This window comes from Lissotriton vulgaris, chromosome 1_2 (genome assembly GCF_964263255.1).
Source record: "Lissotriton vulgaris chromosome 1_2, aLisVul1.2, whole genome shotgun sequence".
In the NCBI taxonomy this organism is placed as follows: Eukaryota; Metazoa; Chordata; class Amphibia; order Caudata; family Salamandridae; genus Lissotriton; species Lissotriton vulgaris.
Window position 1 is genome coordinate 249254430 of NC_141686.1, and position 19461 is coordinate 249273890.

Sequence of the window (19461 nt, forward strand, 5' to 3'; positions counted from 1 at the left end):
AATACACAGGTAAGTCATCCTATTAGCAGGCGTTAGATTCTAGCGATAATCGCACTTGTTATTGTTGTTATTGTTATTTTAGATTTATAGCGCGCCCAATCACCTGCAGGTCTCTAAGCGCTTGGAAATCGATGTCATTATACTTAGCGCAACTTTTTTTATTGCTAAGCCTGCATTGCTAATAGGCGATAGCTTTGTTAGCGACTGCTTTCATTTGCTAACAGTTTGGGTACGTCCACTTTGAATGTCATTAGCGATAAATATCGCTGACATGCAGAGCGGGCCCCAAACCGGTCGCTATCGCCTAAAAGCTGTTGCTAACTGCTGTTAGCGACAGCTTGCTGATAGCGATAAAAATATCGCTGCTTTAGCGGTAAAAAGTCCAGCAAAAGAGGCGATATTGCCCTTGCTAATATGCCCCCATATTCTTTCTTCAACTACCCTCTAACCCAACACCCCCACTCTGCCTGGTGCCTGTCTCCTTACATTCACCTCTCCTAGCTTACAGGACTTTTTCAGCTCCTTCTCCTCTCTTCTCCCCAAACCTCCTGCCATTCTAGGACTCCCCTCTTCCCCTCCACACATTCTTCCCTCCCTTCCCGTTCCTAACCTGTCTCCATCTAAATATGATCTCAATTCTGCCCCTCTGTTCAACATCAGCAAAGATAACTCTCTTTCCCCCTCAGTTGCACCAACATCCTCTCTCAACCACCATATATCTCTACCTTTTACTTAAACCCCAATAGCCCCCGCACCCTCACCTCTCCCTGCCCTCCCTCACCAATTGCACTCCCTCCTGTATCCATCGAGCCACCTAACATTCCGTGTTCAGCCCTACTCTCTGGAAAATAAATTAGGATCTCTCATCTCTTCTATTTCCTTGGTTGACACTACCATCTCAGTCTTAAGTACTAAGATGTCCTCCGTTCCAAACAACCCAATTCCCTTGGCAAATACTCACTTCCCCAAACTCCTGAGGAGTACCTTGCTCCCGCATTCCAAACAAGCCAATCACAATCTGTCTTCTGCAGATATTGCTAACTTACTGGCTGTTTACAAGATTTCTAACTCCACCCCCCCTTCCACTCTCCTCTCCAAGTATGTCTACTCTGTACACTATTCCGACCATCTCTTCTGTCAGAACTAATCATCAGCCTTATTCTACCCTGGCACCCTCTTACAAGAACATTATATCTATCACCCTTAAAAGCCCAAATGCCCCGTCATCAAAACAGTCTCGTCAGAGTTGCGCTGTTCTCTCCACAACTGCAGATCTGCAATGAAACACAAACTGGAAATTTCTGACACCATCATTCTCCACAATCTTGACATTCTCTTCCTCACTGAGACCTGACACCTCTCACACTATGTTTGATCTTCTGTTACCCACCGACTATTCTATCTTTAGAAATGATAGAACAGACAAAGATGGGGGAGGTGTTGCAATCGTCTTCAGAAACTCCCTTCAAATTAAGGCTTTGCCTCAGCTCCTTCAGTACATTTTAATGCCTTCTGTGGAGCTTCAGGTGAAACACTGCTCACCCTTCAGATTTCATGCCATTTATCACCCGCCTGGTGACTGTTCTTCCTTTTTGGAGGAAGTCACTGACTTCATCAGCGATCAATACTCTCAAAGTGACAGACAGATCTTCCTGCGAGACTTCAATCTTCACTGGGGCTCTTAGGAATACTCAGGTGCCGATAGGCTTGCCACTTTTCTCCCAGCAAACAATCTTATCTAACACTGCACTGAAACAACACACTCTAAGACAGGGGTACTCATGGTACGGCCCGCGGGCCTCCGGCGGACCGGCAAGCCTTCCCTGGTGGCCCACGGACCTTGCAGACAATTTACCCATGCTTAAAAAATGTTTTTATTTAAGAGTGTTTGCATTCTCGGCTGCTCTTTGGGGGCCCAGGCATTCCAGACCGAGGGAAGGAAAGGAGGGAGGGAAAGGGAGGCAGACAGAGGGAGAGCGAGGGAGGGAGGAAAAGGGAGGCAGACAGAGGGAGAGCGAGGGAGGGAGGGAAAGGGCGACAGAGAGAGGGAGACAGAGAAAGGGAGACAGACAAAGGGAGGGGAGGGAGACAGGGAGGGAGACAGACGGAGATAGACAGAGGGAGGGAGACAGACAGAGGGAGGGAGACAGACAGAGGGAGGGAGAGGGTGACAGAGGGAGACAGGGAGGGAGACAGATGGAGGGAGACAAACAGAGGGAGGGAGACAGACAGATGGAGACAGAGAGAGGGAGACAGACAGAGGGAGGCAGAGGGAGGCAGAGGGAGACAGAGGAAGGGAGACTAAGAGAGGGAGACAGAGAGAGGGAGACAGACAGAGGGAGACAAAGAGAGGGAGAGGGAGGGAGACAGACAGAGGGAGACAAAGAGAGGGAGCGGGAGAGAGAGACAGAGAAAGGGAGAGGGAGACAAAGAGAGGGAATGGGAGGGAGACAGAGAAAGGGAGAGGCAGGGAGACAAAGAAAGGGAGCGGGAGTGAGACAGAGAAAGGGAGAGGGAGGGAGACAGAAAGGGAGAGGAAGGGAGACACAGGGTGACAGACGGAGGGAGGAGGGAGGGAGGAGAGTGACACACAAAGGGAGGGAGGAGGGTGACAGACCGAGGGAGGTGTAGTGTCCTGTGGGTCACAGACGACACAGACTCGGTAGGGAGTTCACTTTCTCTTTATTGTACGTCCTTCTGAAACAATCGCCTTCTTACAACTGCCCATTTCCTGGTGTGTCTCCTGCTCTACCCTTATCCCGCAACGTCCCCTTCCTTGGCCGAGCTGGTCCTACTGCCCAGCAATTCGTGCTACATTACACCTCCCCCTTTCTTAACAAAATGAGCTAGTTCAATTATCCTTCAACATATAATTACAAAAGAAATTGGCACGTAGTTACAGTTCTTCAATCAGACGACTCGGTCTTTTGATGTTTCGCCGGGGGCGTAGATGACCGTCTTGACAGTCAGGTTCTCTTCTATCGGGGATCACCCCTGACAGCTGATCACCAGCTTCGGTCACGACAGGTCCCATTTCTCCATCGACAGGAGCGGTTAACAGTTCTTTGACTTTAGGTCTGCACTTTTGAAAGTGTGCTACATTCCTGGTGATTCTCTTATCATCCGAATCAGCAGTGATCATAGTTCCCTTTTGTCTGGTAACAACCAGCGGAGTTTCATGATACTGACAGTCTGTTTTCTTGTGCTGTTCTTGTTTTACTAGCACCCAGTCGCCTTCCTGAATCAGAGAGGGAGCAGCTCTCCAACGGTGATCCGCGTTCGTTTTAATCTTTTCCTTCTTGAGTCGATCAGTGACAGCTATGTCATCATGTTCAGACTCGTGAGACACAGTTCCATCATTCCAATCAATCATGGGTATTCTGGTGCGCACCGGCCCGCCCAACATTAGGGTCGCGGGACACTTGCCAGTAGTAGAATGAGGCGTGTTTCTATAAGCTCGCAAGACTTCATTTAGAGCCATTGAGTGTCCCAAAGAAGTCTACAGCAACATGCTGCCAAATACCCTCCGGCAGCAGGGACATTTGCAGTGGTGCAGGAGGATCAGGTCGGCTAACCAGTTGGCATTGGGGGCAGTCTTTTAGCGTGAGCTCTACCATTTGGTCCAACAACAGAAACCAGACTCGTTCCCTCAGTGCTCGCTTGGTGGCCACAATGCCTCGATGACCTTCATGTGCTAGATTTATGACTCCTTGCCGTAGGTGTTTTGGGATAATTCTTCTATTGTCTCGTAAGAGCAGGCCATTGGTAGCTACTGACAGTTCATCATTCACGTGCTTGAAAGCGGCAAGTTCATGTATGTCGGTTGGTCTGTCTGAAGTGTTGTTATCAAGGTGTCTCCAGTCATTGTTTTGTATGCAACACTTTACATCTTGCAGAGTAACATCTGCCTGTGTGGCATCTTGGATGGCTTCTAGTGGGACGGCAGGTGGTCTGGCCTGATCTATCACAAAGCATACATATTCCTCGGCCACTGATAGTTTGGACTAGTTGTCTCTTTGGGGTGCCTTGACATATAGTCAGCAGGGTTTTCTGCTTTTCCTGGCTTGTGCACAGTTGTATACGTGTATTCTTGGAGGCGAAGACCCCAGCGTTCTATTCTCGGTGGCATCTTAGCTCGAGGATTGCCAAAGATGGTGATAAGGGCCTGATGGTCGGTGACTAGTGTGAAGTGTTTTCCATATATGAAGATGTGGAAATGTTCACATGCCCAGACGACAGCCAAGCATTCTTTCTCCGACCCGGAGTATGCTTTCTCTGTATCAGTCAGGCTCCGGCTGGCATAGGCGATTATATAATGTTGGTCACCCTCCATGTCATATTGAGCAAGAATGGCTCCCAGCCCCACGGGACTGGCATCGACAGTGATTTCCGTCTTTGTTTTTTGGATCAAAATACGCCATGGTGTCTGCCGATTCCACAGCTGCTTTTATTTCCTTGAATGCTTGTTCACATCCCAGAGACCACTGGGAAGGGTGCCCTTGCTTTGTGAGTTGTCTCAGGGATAGCTGATGGTCGCATAGTCCTGGATATAACGGGCACAGTAACTGGCCATCCCTAAAAAGGAGTGAACATCTCCTGCATCATGAGGGCTGGGAGTGTTATTCAGAGCATCCACTTTGTCTGGATCTGGTCTCATTCCCGCATGGGAGAAGATATGACTAAAGAACTTTAATGTGGACTTATGGAACTCACAATTTGCTTTGTTTAGCGTGTGGTTGGCTTCCATTAGTGCATGGCAGACTCGTTCTAAGGCAGTGTCATGTTCTTGTGTCGTAGACCCATAAACCAGGATGTCATCACTGTAGTTCAGGGCATTGGGGATGTGATGAATGGTTTCCCTAATGGATTCTTGAAAAATTTCAGCAGCAGAAGATACTCCGAAACTGAGTCTCTTATACCTGAAAAGACCGATGTGGGTTGAGAACTTTGTAATGTAACGTGACTGTTCATGTAGTTCTAGCTGGTGGTAACCTTTGTTAAGATCCAGTTTGGGGAATATCTTTGCTCCGTTGAGTGACGCAATCATATCACTGATATGTGGTCCAGGGTGTCTTGCTCTTTCAATGGTGGTGTTAGGTGCCCTCATATCAACACACAGACGGACATTGTCAGGTTCACCTTTCTTCGGTACGACTACTACTGGAGAAACCCAGGGTGTAGGTCCATCTGTCCTTTCTATGATGTCGGCTTTTAGTAGATCCTGCAGTTCCTGTTCTACTGCTTGTTGGAGGTGAAAAGGGATTCGTCTGTGGTGTTGCGCTACAGGAGCTATATGTTCATTTATGTGTAGCCGAATCTGACAATGAGCCATCTTTCCCAGGCCAGCGAATAGCTTCAGAAATTTCTGAACCACATCAAGTTCGTCATCAACTTTGTATAAGTTCTCCACTAGTCTTAGCCGCTCAGCAGTTGGAAGACTCAAAAGACAATCAGCCTCTGGTCCTTCAATGACATGGATGTATGCAGGTATCGTGCGATCTTGATACGTGAGGTGAGTTGAGAATCTTCCCAGACACGGGAGTGGCATTTTGGACATCCATGTGTAGACCCTCACATGAGCAGGACTTAGTTGAGGTGGTGACTTCATCCTCTGATACTCTGCCACTGGTATATAGTTGAGAGAGGCTCCACTGTCCATCACAAAGTTGGTCCAGTGCGTGTCCATTTGGATGTTGAGTAGAGGGTATTTCTTCAGTCTGTCAGGCTCATCGACCATACATACATATTCATCACTGTCCTGCGAGATAGGTGACAATGACCTTGATTCTTGGGAGGACGAGGCTCATGAGTGATAGCTTCGGCGAGACTAGTAGCTGGAGAGGGATGATCCCGTCGATGAGTAACTGAGATCCAGTACCGCCTTGGCATGATGACACATGCTCGAGGGTCGTGATTGCCTTTCCTGATTTCTCTGTTTATCTTTCCTGAAGGTTCCACAGACGTTCTCGAAGTGGTTCTCCCCCCCACACTTCCTGCACTACTGACCTTGAGCGGGGCAACCATCCGTATGGGAAAAGTCATAGCCACAACGATAGCATTTGAGATGACGTTCACGCCGTCTGTTATTTCAACTGGAGCTGAGACGTCGTCGGCTCACAGGTTGCTGTTGAATTTTGATGTTATTGTTATTGTTATTGTTAACTGAAGCTTATAAAGCGCCAACTCACCGTCAGGTCTCTAGGCGCTTATGACAGAAAGAGATAGCAACAGCAAACTAGATGAAGAAAAAGATGCCTAAAGGCCCTAGCACTTTTTTTGGACCGGGATGACCTCGGCTTCACCGGAGAATATCTGTGTGTGTTACAAGATTGCAGCCTGAAGGCTTGTTCACGCTTTTCACTTCTCCCTGCTTCCATCTTTTTGGCGTGTTCTTCAGCCTGATCATGCACCCGTGTCATCTCCTCAATTTCAACCAGCGAGTAACTTTTCTTTAACAGTTTCCACGGCAGTGATTCGGACAGCCTTCGATAACTCTCAGACAAAGGGCATCTTCAGTCGAGAAAGAGTTAAATTCACAAATAACATGCCAATCGTCTAAGGCGTGTGATGAAAACGCACATGAGCTTTTCTTTTTCTTGGGCCACCAGGTTAAACGTGTATCTCTCATAATCGATGTTCCTTTTATGTAGAAATTTCCGGTTCAATGCTTCACACACATCAGCGTAAGATGCTGCATCAGCTGCAGGTAATTCCTTTATGATTTGTCCAACATCTTTTCCTATTCGATTCCATAGTGCTATCAGCTGTTGACTGGCTTCCGTCACGTGCGAACCCTTCATGAAGTCTTCAAAATCTTGAAGCCACTCCTTCCAATGAAGACCCATACCTCCTCCTGTTTCGAGGACCAAAGGTTCAGGTGGATGCAGAAACGACACTCCGAGCACCCCCATATGTCCAGCATTGGCTTGCATCGGATTGTCTTGCGCCGGACCCGCTTGAGGAGGTGGGGTAGTAGACATGGTGATGAGGCGGCCTTCTATCAAGTCTGTCCACTGACGGAGACGACAGCCCTCTTTGTTGCTCTGGATGAAGCACACTCCAAATCACCACTGGCGGTACCTGACTTGAACTTGTGAGGACTTGATTCAACTAATGCACAAGAGGGCACACCCCAGCTATATTTGGAAACTGTTCTATTGACTTTACCAGTGCTTGATGGATTTCAAGTTGTATCAATTGAATTTACCAGTGCTTAATATGTTATAGGTTTTCTCAGCTGCCTTAGCTAATGCTTGATGCTTTTCGAGCTTTTTAATTAACTTCGCCAATGCTTGATGATTTTCAGATTTCTTAATTGTATTTTCCAATGCTTGAATATTTTTCCGCTTTTTCAGTTACATTCCACAATGCTTGATGACTTTCCAGATTTTCAATTGAATTTGCCAATGCTTGATGGTTTTCAGATTTTGCAGTTGAATTTGCCAGTGCTTGATGTATTACATACTTTCAGTTGCATTTACCAATGCTTTTTTCTTTGTTGGGCACTCCGCCTGACTTCAAAATGGCCGCCGAGACTTCCTCGCAGGGGATTGGTGCGGGCGCCTGACTTAAAGATGGCCGCCACGAACTCTCGCGCCCCTCGAGATTTGGTCTCTCACACCGGCAGCAGCTCTTCATTCAACTGGACCTTCACAGCAGCCAGGAAAACAAAGGAAGACACTCACCACAGGTACTGGGGCTCATTACTACATGACTGGGGTGGGCATCCAGGTCGCCATTAAGCACGGCCAATGTGGGACCTCCACGCTGCTCCGACGTCGTGGGGGAGGGCTCCCAGGTACTCCTCACTTCCAAGAGGCAGACGGGTGCGGCCGGGGTAGGCACCCGGACCGCGAGGCGCTACAATGAACGCGGTCAGGGTAGGCTCCAAAACCGCGAGGTGCAAAGATGAACGTAATCGGGGTAGGCTCCCGAACCGCACCAACAAATCCTTTTCTAGGGATTTGTGCCAAACCTGTTGGCAGATTTCCGTAAGGCCATACAGGCACTTCTGAATAACGGTGCCCTAGTCTTATTGGCATGATTCCACGTGCCATTTTGATTCAAAAGGACACCAAGGTATGAAAAGTTGTTTGTGAATTCGATAGTAACTCCATGATTCTAATGGCGTGGCAGTTGCCGGATTTCTTACCGCACTTCTTTATGAAAGTTTTAGTTTGATTCATCTGCAAATCAATGTCCTGCATATACTTAACAAAGTCATTATGGAGTATGTGGTGCACGCCATCAAAACAGCATCTTCCCCGTACAGGAGGGCGGGCACCAGACAATGTCCGATTTAACCAAGATCTTTAGGGGTCAGGGTCAGTGCAGTGCCAACATTAATAAAGAAAGCAAAAAAAATGGGGCAAGGACACAAACCTGGCTCACCCCTCTTTCTATATTGAATCGCTGTGTGCATTCTCCCCTAAACCCATATCTGACCCTGGCTTTCGTACCTGAGTACAGATCCCTCAAAAAATAAATAATCGTAAAGTCCCACCCATATTTGATATTATTGCCCATAGCTTAAAGTGGTTTAGACAACCAAAGGCGGAGGACAGGTCGACGAACCCCAAGAACAGTTTCCCTCCCTTAATCATGATATATTTCCATACTAGCATACTCAGGTTGAAGCACTGTTCAATAGTTCTCCACCCAGTGTGAAACCCGCATTTATTGTCAGTCAGAGTACCCCTAGAATCATCAAAATCAAAATTGTTCTCCACATTACTTTTACTAAAGAGTCAAGCAGTGAGATCGGCCTATAGCAGGCTGGGCAATGCCAATCCCCTTTTTCACAGACAGGTACTATTATCGATTCTGCCCATGTAGGAAGAAATTTGGAAGCACAGCAGGCCCTTAAAACAACAGTTAAGATAGGACCCCATAGAGATGTATTAGCTTTACACAAACCCATAGGGATGGCAATTGAGCCAGGAGCCTTACCTCATTTGCTGGCTGTTGTGGCACTACTCACTTTCACTAGGCTGAATGGGATAATACTGGAGGATCGACCCAGGTCTAAATCTGAATTGCCTTAGAAATTAGTGGCCTGAATAGTATCAGGTATAGAGGTCGTAGCAGCATATTTGGCGGAAAAGTGTTTAATCCACTCGGCCTCAGGTATTGCGACCACAAATCCAGGGCCGGTATTCTCCCTCAATGGTGCAGAGTTTACTATCTACATCTTTGTACTTGCTCTGCATAACGCGTCCCGAGCCTCATCCCTTACCCAAGTTTTCCTTTGTTTCATGGCCTGTTGATAAGCGGATCTACAGTGCTGGATCTAAGCTCTACAATCTACAATATAATCAAATGTTCAGAAATATATTAAAATGCAATAAAAGCGAAATTTAAATATTACTAGCAGCCCCTCCCGACGTTGTCCGGGTATGAATTGCTGCCGGCCAGTAGTATATTGTTTTGTAGGATTTCGTTTTGATAGCATTTCTTATCTGTGACAGGCCTGTGAAACGCTCCGATTCACAGTGCACTGCTGATGCACTTAAGAGTGCGCATTCAGTAGTGTGTGAACTCGAGTTTCCTTACTTTATTTTCCTTGCAATATTATATAGCGCAAACTCGACAACATGGCATGAGCACAATTTACATTACAGAAGAACACATTCATTTGTGGTAGGCACGGGGAGACAAAGCGATTTGCCTGGAATCACAGGATGTTGAGCTGATGCCGAGATTCGAACGTAGCTCCCCATCTCTAAAGTTCGCAATTCTAGAACTTGTGGCGGGAGGTGTGTCTAAAAGTGTATGTCGGTGCTGGGCATCAATGAGAGAGACCTGTGCATTTTTCCAATTGGTGGTGAAAAAATATGAGTATGTTGCTGGAGATGTGGGCCGATGTGCCACCAATGTACTTACGGGGGAGGGTAAACACCCATTATTTCTCAACTTTCTTTCCGCATACCATCACTCCGCATACTTTCATTACGAAGGTACCATGACTCCGCAATGCCATTATACCACATGGCATTACATTTTATATGCTTTTACCACGCATACATTTACAACGAAATTCGTTGTAAATGCATGAATGGTAAAAGCATGTTTTTTTAAAAAATGTTTGGATAAGGCAAGTATGGGTATAAGGGTATATGTTTTGGGGTACTGAGGTATATGTTTTGGGGTGTTTGGGTATTTTAAGGGTTCAGATATAGTTTTGGGTTATGGGGTACAGGGGTATTTTTAGGGTTCAGGGCTAGGTTTGGGTTTTGGGGTATAGGGGTATTTTTAGGGTTCAGGGGTAGGTATGGGTTTTTGGGTATGGGGGTATTTTAAGAGTTCGTGGCTAGGTTTGGGTTTTGGGGTACAGGGGTATTTTTAGGGTTCAGGGCAAGGTTTGGGTTTTGGGATACAGGGGTATTTTAGGGTTCTGAGCTAGGTTTGGGTTTTGGGGTACAGGGGTATTTTTAGGGTTCTGGGGTAGATTTTGGGTACAGGGGTATTTTAAGGGTTATGGGCTAGGTTTGGGTTTTGGGGTACAGGGGTATTTTAGGGTTATGGGGTAGGTTTGGGTTTTGGGGTACTGGGGTATTTTTAGGGTTCAGGAGTAGGCTTGGGCTTTGAGGTGTAGGGTATATTTATAGGGTTAAAATGGGTTTAAGAGTGTTGGGGTATTTTATAGAGTAAGGGTGGGTTATGACTATGGGGTGGTGGGCTATTTAAAGTAGGGGTGGGCGGAATTGGCACGAACTTAGTACAATAAATCAGCAGTATTTCGTTCCATCAGATTTCCAATTATTAAAACAGAAACCACATTTATTCAAGGTAAAATAGCAAATATTTCTACATGCTAAAATGCATATAGTCATTTCACCAAAGTGAAATTAGCTTCCATCAAGCAGTGAGAGAGGTGATGATTTTGAGATCAAGCCCCTGCAAAGCATTATGGGACGAGATTAGCAGTGGGAAGTGAATATTATAGTATCCAAATAATTCTACAAAGAGCTGCAGGTCACCTCGTCGTCCCTAGTTGTCCCAGATGAGGCAAGTGCAATAGCATTTAAAATATTATACATCAAGCTGCAGTTCACCTCGTGGTCCCTGGATGTCCCTGATGAGGCAAATGCAATAGCATTTAAAATATTATACATCAAGCTGCAGTTCACCTCGTCGTCCCAAGATGTCCCTGATGAGTAAAATTCAAAATCATTGAAACCCTTTCATGAATGCTAAAAATTATGCTAAGCTTATCCCATAATGCTTTGCAGGGCCTTTTAGTTGTATTTTTGCCCATAACTGTGCTTGGGGTGGTTCTAAGAGAATGGGACCTCCACTGAATTACTATTTAAAGGGAGCAGGAATGTATAGAACCTGGGAAGAAAAAACAACACTCGTGACGGAATGCTCCCAGCGATTGTCACGCCCCCAGCACACACCCACAGCACAATGCAGGCAGGCCCACAAGGGACTACTTTGCTGGCACCGTTCTTTTACATTTTAAATGTATATGGTGGGCGTCTGCATAGCCTATGTCCTTCTGCTGCAACTGCCCTTTCCAACGCTGTATTGGGTGTTGTGATTGGTGCTGTGGTTCCCGAGTTTACCTGGCCAAAAGGTGCAAGTTCTCTCTTTATAATAGTAGTATAGATAACAATAATTAAGCTGATTTAAGCTGCCTTTCAGCTCAACCACACCACATTTCTGTAATAATTACCAAATTGGCAAATTTACAGAAACCTAGGCGCAGTTTTAAGAGCAAATAATGATACCACTGCTGGTGTGTGTTCGCCCCATGCTTTAATTGTCTCGGGTGCACTGTCCAGAAAACTGCCCAAGCAATAGCCGTCTTGAACTTAGTGTCGCTTGGGCTTGGATACCAGTCCAGCCCAATCCCTCCGAGTCCCCTCAATTGGACTAAAACGGTTGCCTGGGAATAGACAGAGTACGACTTACGAAGGGGAGAGTACCTGTTATCCAGTGCAGGTTGAATAAAATTGTTTTACGGCAGCTTCCTGGAAGTGCTGAGTCCCCTCTTCCAGCTTTCCTCACAAGCGCTGATAATGTTAATGTTCAAGAAATATATCCTGAAACGGGGAACCAAGAGGGGTGGTCCAGCCCAGCCTCCTCCAGGCTCTTACGGGTGAGGATGGGATTGCCCTTGGCCCGGGCCTAGGCAAGGCCCGGCGCGGCCCATGTCGCTGGTGTTCGCTGGCTCTTTAATGCTTGTGTAGTGACCTCTCCCTCCTGGAAAAGATGTTTGCTGGGCGTTGCAGTCCCCAAACCGGCAAAACTAAGTAGCAGGCAGGCAGCGGCTATGGCGTCCCGTGCCGTGGATGTTCGCTGGCTCTTTTAACCCCTTGCGTGCTAGCGGTTTTCCAGCTGTGCGCTGGATTTTTCAAAAACCCGCGTTACATGACGAGCTCAGCTCGTCATCAGCATACAAGTGCCGTAGCTGATGATGAGCTGAGCTCGTCATCAGCATCTAAGGTGTTAAAGAGCAAAGTGACTCTGCACTGCAAAGAGTGTGAGTGTTTAAATAGCGGAATCGCTGAGTGCAGTGCAGACAGAAATGTTTATGAAGCTAGGCCCTGCTGGCACACACCTCTGAGAAGCATTGGCTACAGCGTGTATGCTTCTCAGAGGTGCGTGCCAGCAGGTCCTAGATTTCTTTGTAGATAGAAATGTTTCTGAAGCTAGAAAATAAAGAATAGTTGCAGCAATATCTAAACTTTCTAAAGCCTTAAACTGTAAATATACAAGTAACACATGGTGCCACTGTCAACTGTTCATTCCTATGCTGGTTGCAACAATAAACATTCTATGACCAGCTTCCATTCTGGGCCTGAGGTGAGGTTGCCTAAACTTGCACTTACCTAGGCCCACTTCCAGCATGTGGAAGTGCATGCGCAGCCATTGGGGAAGGTCTTTCGCGTGGTCTGCCATGATTCGAGGCTGCAGAGCTGCTGGAACAATTTTAAGAAAGGTAACAATGTTGCATGACCAACTGAAATCATAGGGTTTGTGAACATTACAAAGAATAAGTGTTTATAATTTATGTGTTTGGTTGCCACGTCTACTACTAAGTAAGTTATATTTTCTTTTCAGCATCAGGTAAAGGCAGTTTGACGAGCTCTATATAATTCTTTGGCAAAGAACAAGAGGATCCTGTACAGAACCCAACCTACTTTGCTGCTCTTGCACCCCCACAACACAACAACCCCAGTGTTTAAGGTAATGAAACTGATGCTATCTTTTTCTACATGATAGTTAAAGGCTTTATATGCAGTTCACATGCTGGGTGGGGTGGGTGCACATCAGTATCAATTTGAGGCATGGAACTGTGTAATATAGCCTTATAGCCTGCCATAGCGGGCCATTACGGTCATTAAAGTCCCGCTCCAGCGTCAAAGACTTTAACTAGGAAATGAGACTTTAATAGCCGTTATAGCCCAGCTACAAAGAGGTAGAAGGCTATTAGAACATTCTGCCACTAGAGGGCAAAATGTTCTAACAAATAAAACAAAGGCTTCAGGGAGTCCAAGTCGATTGAAATCCCCTCGGGATTACCCTTCGTTCACAGCAGCAGCTGTGAACAAAGTCAAACATTAGAATGTTGGAGCTCCGGGCTTCTACCAGCCCTTGTTTTCAATGGATACTCACAACGCCATAGCTGCTGCTGCCTGCCTGCTATGTTGTTTTGCTGGTTTGGGGACTGCAACCCCCAGCAGACATCTTTCCTAGAAAGGAGAGGCCACTACACATGCTTAACCCCTTCGGTGCTCATGACGGAACGGTTCTGTCATGAGCGTCGGTTGGCCTGTGCTCATGACGGAACCGTTCCGTCATGAGTCCATAGGTTCTTTAGAACCTTCAGCACCGCAGAGGAATTCGCGCAGCACTGAAGGGGTTAAGTACTACTGCGCAGCTGCAAAGATTTCCCACCAAAGCGAAATACGTCGTACTACGTAGATGCAGTAGACGCATGCGCAGAAAATTCCCGAGTTTTTGGCAGCCATATTAAACCACTCGAGTTAAATGTTAGTAAAGCACATTGAAAAGCTTCCCCTAGATGAAAAAAATGTAGTGTAGTGCAATTATTAGTATTCACTAAACAAGTTGTTTATTTTATTACATGTTATTCGAGAGGATTGAATCCGAGCAAGTTTCTTACGTACGAAACCTTGCTCCATCAATGGCTCTAAATTTTGTGCAGTTTTGTCTTTTAAGGCAAATCTCTTAATAAATCTCCCCGTGCGGTGCCTACCAAAAATGTATGTAGGATGGATTTGGCATATGAAGTCTATCCAACATTTGGGTGTTTTTGACTTTGTGTGTCCTGTTCTTCTTCCTTGTGTACTGTAACTGGCGTGCTCATCTAAAGCGGCATTCTAATACCTTCGGTTAATTGGGTCGCGTTCCTGCTATATAAACACTCACACTCTTTAAAATGGCCGCTGGAACCTCACATTCTAATGCACAAAGCTATGCTTAAACTAAACCTCGCATTTCTTACTTAACTGCTAATGCAATAGTTAAAATAAATTAAGGGAATTAGAGTAGAAATAAGTGGTATACAGTGCATTCATTTATTTTCGTATTCTAACATGTTTTTCTTTGACTTTGTTATTAGTTCGTATTTAGGCCTGGAGGGTGACTGAAATATCCACCTTGCCTGGTGATGCGCAAGCGCGTTAGACTCTGTCAAACTTCGAGCTGTGACATTGAAACTTTGCCAAGTACAGTTTAACCAGAAGAAGTGCCTAGGAACAGCACCTCTTGACCCGGAGAGGGGAAGCAGAAAAAGACAAAGGGCCCGATTCACAGAATGAACTTAAGACTCAATCCTAAACCTACTACTATTTTGGTATTCACAGAATGCACTTACTACTTTTGGCATTCACAGAATGAACTTACTACTTTTGGTATGCACAGAAGTTAGGATTTTGTCTTAAGTTTGTCTTAAGACAAACTTAAGACAGACTTAAGACAGACTTAAGACAAAATCCTAACTTCTGTGAATACCAAAAGTAGTAAGTTCATTCTGTGAATGCCAAAAGTAGTAAGTGCATTCTGTGAATACCAAAATAGTAGTAAGTTTAGGATTGAGTCTTAAGTACATTCTGTGAATCGAGCCCAAAATTTGCATTTCCAAATGTGACATGCGGGTGGAAAATAAAGTTTGGAAAAAGTAATTTAGGGGAGGGAACATAGAACAATAAGCCTAAGAAAATGACATTACATTAGTATAGTGTGAAGACATTTCCCCATCCCATTGTCCAATGACAAGTAGGGGATTCACGAATATTGAAACATTGGAGGGTGGTACATACACTGAGAAAAGTGGTACACAGACAAAATATCGATTTTTAAATATCGATATACAAAAATATCGAAGTTTAAATATCGATATACAATAATATCGAAGGTAAGTAATATCGACAGTCTAAATATCGATATTGGTATGATATCAGCAATATCGAAGTTGTAAATATCGATGTCAATAATATCGAAATTAATAACTTTGATGTTACTAATATCAATTTTTAAATTAATTTAGTGTATATTATATTGTATTTATTATGTTTTATTATTTATTTTTAATGTAATTTAATTAAATATTGTCTTTTACTACTGTAGCGGGTTGTGGGTTTATAGGGGAATAGGGTGGGAAGTAATTTAATTATGTTAAATTAATTATTAATTAGTAGGAATTATTAATTAATTAATTGAGAATTAATTTTTAATTATTTTTAATTAATTGAATAATTGATAAATATGTTCTGTAGCGGGTTATGGGTCTATAGGGGAATAGGGTGGGAAGTAATTTAATAATAATTAATTAATTGATATATGTTTGTACATATTTTAATTAACAATTAATTGGTAATTAATTTCTATTAATTAGTTAATTAATTATTATAATTTTTTACATATTTATAATTATTAATTAGTCGGTAATTAATTAATATTAATTATTTCATTACATTAATATAGTAATTTTTTATATATAATTTATTGTTATTCTTAATTAATTAATTGGGCAAAATAATATTAATTATTAAATTAAATTAATTACAGCAAATGTGCTAATATATTTACTTTATTGTTATTGTTAATTATTAATTAATTGGTAATTTAATAATAATAATTAATTTTGGGTACAGGGGTATTTTTAGGGTTCAGGGTCAGTTTTAAGTTCATGGGTAAAGGGGTATTTTTAGGGTTCAGGGTCAGTTTTCAGTTTTTGGTTAAAGGGGTATTTTTAGGGTTCAGGGTCAGTTTTCAGTTTTTGGGTAAAGGGGTATTTTTAGGGTTCAGGGTCAGTTTTCAGTTCATGGGTAAAGGGGTATTTTTAGGGTTCAGGGTCAGTTTTCAGTTTTTGGGTAAAGGGGTATTTTTAGGGTTTAGGGTCAGTTTTCAGTTTTTGGGTAAAGGGGTATTTTTAGGGTTCAGGGTCAGTTTTCAGTTTTTGGGTAAAGGGGTATTTTTAGGGTTCAGGGTCAGTTTTCAGTATTTGGGTAAAGGGGTATTTTTAGGTTTCTGGGTCAGTTTTGGGTTTTTGGGGTACAGGGATATTTTTAGGGTTCAGGGTCAGTTTTGGGTTTTTGGGGTACAGGCGTACAGGGTAAAAACAAAAAAACATATTACATTAAATCAAATAAATTATATTAAAAAAATTAAAATTACTTTAAATTTTTAAGTGTTTTATTTATTTTAAATGTATATGTATTAGTTTTAATTTTGTTTTAATATTTTAATTTAATAGTTGTAAAATTATATGTATTTAAATATTATTTTAACATTATTATTAATACATCTAAAAAAACGATATTTTTGATTCCGATATTTTTGTACTACGATATTATTTTTTCGATATTTTTGTACTTACCTTAATGAAGATAGGATTCCGATATTTTTGCTGTCGATATTTTTGCTCCGATATTTTTGCATGTCGATATTCTGTCTGTCGATATTATGTCAGACATTCGAGAAAAGTATAACTAAGGTAGGCTCAGTCAGTTAGATTGTCAGACTTGTCACCGACCTGTAACCGACCCAACACTGCAGCAGAAGACGGCGGATGCCAAGGAGGTCAGAGACGCTGTTCGAGCACTCTGACAAAAGAATCGAAAAAGGTGAGACAGAGAGAGGAGAGTCAGTGAAATTGCTGAGGGAGAAGAGTCTGTCCATCCAGAACGGGAAAGAAGAGTAGCACCAGAGAGGGGTGTAATGCTGGTGTTGTACTTAGAAAAGGTTACCTGTCCTGTCCTAAACCTGTCCTGATCTGTTGTCTTCTGACTACTTTGGAGTTCCTTTTCCAGCTCCTTGGCCAGGGGTTGGTCCTCACACCATTCTAGGTAAATATAGATCTGTGTGGTATGTCCTTGTACTGTTTTCCATTTTCCACCCTTCCAAGGTACCAACATCATTTGATTTTATTAAGTCTTTATGTTTTGCTTTAATCATTATATTCTCCTTGAAATGTTGGTGTTCGACATGTATTGGTATTTGACTCACAAAAGTATTGCATAGATAAAATATTCAAAACTCTCCCGAGTCTGTGGTCATTCAAAGAATTAAAGGTAAATGTAATTTATATCTGTTATGTTAACAACCTGATCGACAAGGAGAAATTGAGAACTAAGGTGTTAAGGTTTTTGGTAAGAAACGGTGTATAGGTATATATTATTACATGGTAGCCAGCTTGTGTATGAATGTTTTATGGGCCCAGGTCAATATGATGTTTTAGAATAACCCAGGCTGGTAATCTTGCTGCATCAGTATTTCTTGGTAGCAGAGGATGGTTAGGTTTTAGTTAAGATAGATAGATTGTTGTGTATTGGAATATTGATTTATGTATTAACCCAAACCCGTATGTATTGTTTTATGTTTTCTAGAATTCCCGTGGATATTGAATAGCAGGTGGTAAATGGAAGCCACACTGCAATGAGGTTACTGGCCTTGATGAAGAAAGTGTGGAAAGTTAGGTAGAACTTGAAGCACTGGTTAGGGATTATTTCTGATATAAAAGTGAGAGTGATTGGTAGCAGGTTCTTTGATGCTTGAGTGAAGGGTAAGCGCAAGAGGTTTTACTCAGTGTGTGAGGGGTAAACAGAAAAGTTTTACTCGCAGTCGAAGAAATTGACTTTTCTTTGAAATTAGAAAATCAGGCACAGTAGCAAATGTTTTTACGTTATATATTAATAAAATGTGTAAGTAAAAAAAATTGAATGAAATTAAATTTTGCATTACCTTGCAAAGGAGGGGTCAGCCGCGGGTGTTGCACTGACGTCACTAAGAGCTGCGCTGGGATTGGTTGAGACAGCGGGTTTGTAGCTGAGGTAAATTTGTAAAGAAGGGGCGAGTACAGAGGAGCAAAACTAACGTCACAGAAAAACCGCACAAGCATTGGTTACGGTAATTCAGTAAACCAGACGTTGATTGGTCATCAGAATATAAGACGCGCTGGTATTAGGGAAACATTAGAGTAGAAGTAAACAATCAATAAATCGTCAAAATAGCAGTTTTTGTGTTAATAGACAGTGGGGATTGCATGTGAAGCATTTATCCTACTTTATTAGGACCCTGGCCAGACAGAAGACTTATAAGTTTTGCCCACAAGCAATTTATTAGAGGGAATCCAAGCAAAATGTACGGAGAGAAAAGGAAAATGTAATTTATGCAGAAAATCAAGAATTATTTAAAAAAGGACAAACCCATTAAAACTAGGGAAGGAATTATTATCCCTCCCCCGAAAACACCTGCATCATACATCATGATAGAAGAAGGCTACCACACTTGTGTATGGTTAGAAAAATGGATAGAATACACAAAATATGATGGAATATTAGCATTTCCTGAGCACAGAACAATTAATGGAAGAGTTTTGCACAATTTACGAATTTGCATGAATGAGTTTGAACCAAGACCTAGATTAACTAAGTACGTAGCTTTAGAAGAATGGGAAACTGAGGCTTTTGAGCAAGACAGATCACAATGTAGTGGTAACATAACGACATTTTATCCTATATTTTCCTGAGAAACCAGAGATAGCTTTAGTAGTGGAAGGCTAATATCCTGTACTTACCACAGAAGAAACGACTGGAAGTAAATGTACAGAGAGACAAAACATTTAGTGACTGGTAGTGGAGATTCGGAAGATGATTATTTTGAAGATATTTTAATGAAAAAGCCTCCACCTTATTGGGAAGAATTACATAGAATTACCCCTAGTGCCCCACTTCTGAAAACACCCCTTGTGTTGTACATGAGACTACACTTGAAAGGGTACTTCAAGAAAAAGAAAGAGAAGCAATAAATACAAATAGAAATTAGTTAGTTCAGGAAATAACCCATTAAATACAAGTCTTGAAGCCCTAACGATACCAGTGACTATAGGACCCGTTGTTCACTTATATGGAGATAAACAAAATTGTCCTAAAACTCCCGTCCTGACTACACCGATCACACAATCCAGAAAAGAAAAAATAATAATTG